The sequence below is a fragment of the Tachypleus tridentatus genome, chromosome 3, assembly GCF_004210375.1.
Source record: "Tachypleus tridentatus isolate NWPU-2018 chromosome 3, ASM421037v1, whole genome shotgun sequence".
Classification (NCBI taxonomy): domain Eukaryota; kingdom Metazoa; phylum Arthropoda; class Merostomata; order Xiphosura; family Limulidae; genus Tachypleus; species Tachypleus tridentatus.
In genome coordinates this window covers 100,252,242-100,255,614 of record NC_134827.1, presented here as the reverse complement: position 1 = coordinate 100,255,614, position 3,373 = coordinate 100,252,242, and the positions used below count along the sequence as shown (strand labels likewise).

Genomic DNA, 3,373 nt, shown 5'->3' with positions numbered 1-3,373 from the left:
TTATTTAATTTGTTTTGAATTTTTTGCACAGCTACACAAGGGCTATCACACCAGCCATTCTTAATCTATTGACAGTAAAAGACTAGAGAGTAGACAGCTGGTCATCACCACCTACTTTAAACAATTTGGCTATTCTTTACCAATGAATAGTATGATTGACTATCACATTATAATGCCCCCTAGGCTAAAAGAGAAAGCATATTTGGTGGGGCAGGGATTCGAACCCATGACCTTTAGACTGCAAGTGGAGAGGCCAAACCACTGGGTCATGCATGCGACAGTAAACGAAATTAAAATTATACACAAACATTTACTTTCTTCCATGTGATCCATGTTCTCAGAAAATGTAGTTTGTTCTTTTAAAAGAAGTTATTTTACATAAACTGTAAATGTTAAACAAGTGTACATAGAGAAAACTACGTTTTTTTAACTTCAATGTCTTTAACTTAAAACCTAGTTTACTGTTAATACAAGCTTTGTATGTTTTTACATTACATTATTTCACTCAAATCTTATTTTTATTACTTTTGGGAACAATGCTACTTTTACATGTAGCTACAATTATGTATTATGTAAGTAGTTCTATTTGTACAAGAAAATTCAAAATAAAACTTTCAAAAAACATATCAAAAATATTTTGGTCTGATTCATGTTGAAAAAAATCCAAATCAGACACTGACTTAAAGCTAGAAAGGGTCATTACTAGTACAATACAACTTATTTTCATTTCTTTCCATTTTGTAATTACTATCTCATTTAATGCCTATATCATGTTGGTTTATCTTAATTAAACATGAACAAAACATTTACTAAATTTTTTTTTCTGTAAGAAAAATTCCATTACACATATTTTCTATGCCATATATTTCATACTATCATTGACAAAGACGAAACAGAATTGAGCATATTAATTTTTATATAGGCCAAACATCAAACTGTGTTTACGTAACAGTAATAATGTAGGCCTAACAGTCGTAAAGTTGAAATAAATACAATAAGACTCAGGTAACAACTGGAAAACTGTTATTTGAGCTGTTTCTGAATTAGCCTAAAGTATAAAAGCTCCATATCATCTTATAAAGTAAGGTAACTCAGTTAAGGGGGGGGGGAATAAAGGAATAGCAGGTCAAGGACCTGCGTACTACCTTATGGTAATTTACTTCGAAAAGTTGTATCATATACTAAATAAACTAAAACATATATTGCCAATCAGTATAATATGGTGTGGTCGGATATTTAATGATACTGTTTTGTACACAACTAAGGTTTTAATAATAAATTTAGTTTACTCTAAAGTTCTAATTTTCAAATTCCATATTCTAATTCCTAGACGCGAAATAACTAGTATTGTTAAAAGAACCTTAACTTCGAACATTAAAAACAATAGTTCGTTAATTTCTATAATGATTCGAATGCAAGTGAAAATTTATGAGAAACCTATTTCTTGGAGAAAAGCGCAACAAAAACACTTACCTATTTACATTTATAATACAATTATCACGATTAATTATCAGAAACCCAAAGTACAACGTAAAACCTAACACTGTTCAGAAACACTCGCATGGGTTCACGGGATAGGAAGAACGAGACACATACGTGTGCAATTCAGTTCTGAAAATCCTCTTTTCGCTTATGATTTATACCTACGCTGAAACTTGTACTCTGGGTATAACGTAATGCTCATAACCATGGTTCTTGGAACTGTTGACAACTGTTGTATATGTTATTCTATAAATAACATATATACAGTTCTACTTCACAGTGAACGTATAAAATTTGCGGCTTTTCTGTTGACTATGTCAAAGACAATACCTTGTGTAATAATATGCATAACTAAAAAATGATTTTACATATCAAAATGTCAGGCAAAGAAACACATTTCAACGCTATCATTTCGAATTATCTATATGTTTGTTATGTTCATTTCCTTAGAAATTATTCATGACTTTTGTTGTGATTAATGTCGAACTTTTGATAACACACATTAATGATTTTGATCTTTAGCCCATTGGTAACTCAGCGTTGTTTAACTATTTATAATGTTAGAAATCGGGTGATGGGCAGAGCTCAGGTAACACATTATTTGGATTCGTACTTAATAAAAACAAACCATAAACAATTTTACAATAATTAATTAGACATTATACTATATACAATTAAGAGCAGTAATCTTCTCCCAGAAAAGATAATGTGTACTTGTGTAACAATAAACAAAACTTTTGTCAATTCCGTTTCACCTTTTATTTCAAAACCACTTGTTGAATTTCTTTTGATTTGTGATGTTTTCTGCGACGTCAATGGTCGATTCAATAATGTAACAGGAAGAAAGACACGGAACGTAATTTTATCCTTCTTTTACTTGGGGCTTTTGACCAGCGTGATTGAAATTATTTATTGCAACCTGTACATTTAGAGTAACGTGCAAGCGTATGTGGTTTTTGTAATAAGTGTAATGAAAATTTACTCAAGTCAACTGAAAGTATAAATGGATGAAAAACAATTATATATATATATTTCTTTGGTCATTTTAGCCTCTCAAACACCGACTTTGCTGTTGTAACCTTAAGAGCTATTTCATAAAAATAATCCTACGATAATATTGTGCCAAGGAAATTCACAGTTGTAATTGTGTTTTGGAATCAGGCCAGCTCAACAAGGGCATTTTAAATATATAATACACTTTTATAACACATACCTCGCGTATAACGGATGTTTCCATCTCTTGTAGTTCTGGTATCATTTGGTTTGTAATTATATTCCCACAACTAGTCTACTGATAAAGACAAATAACAAATTACCTGACACAATATATTTAAAAGTTCATCTGCAGCCTTTATATTAAACAATAAAAAAGTGTTATATTACCAGTCAAAATAAAACTTCGATTTGCATATATAATGTTCAACTTGTCACATATAAATGTGTGAGTTCAGCTATCAAGTTTTGGTGTTTAAAACACTTTGCACATAATACAATTTACAACCTTTTTTTAACAAAAATATTACTTTGAAAATAAATGGCACTGATGGCTTGTTTTCTTCGTCTTTTTATCTCTCTTATTTTACATTGTCCACCAATCACATTCCACGTAGGTTATGAACTCTCGTCTTTTAGTTGAGCCATACTTATAGTACCACTGAGTCATAAGATTCTCTTCCTCCTCATGTCCCATCTTGTCTTTAAAGTATCAGTTGGTAGAAAGTCATATATGATTCTTTTAGCAATATACATTTCATGATATAGTTTTGTTTCATTCTTCATGGTGACGTAATCAATGATCGAGTCTCCTGCACCTCTGACATAGGTCAGCTTCCCTTCATAGTTGCTTTTGACTCATCCATATCAAATTACAATTCAGAAGAGTAAGGGCAAA

General features: G+C 31.0%; 1 protein-coding gene across 1 annotated transcript in view; it reads right to left on the bottom strand.

Annotated features, from left to right (window-relative positions):
- LOC143247595 (uncharacterized) overlaps positions 1–1,573 on the bottom strand; it is a gene marked incomplete in the record, with an annotated part of 25,222 nt that extends 23,649 nt beyond the window's left edge. Inside the window, 1 exon segment of the mRNA XM_076495913.1 lies at positions 1,474–1,573.
- Positions 1,574–3,373: the final 1,800 nt, after the last annotated feature.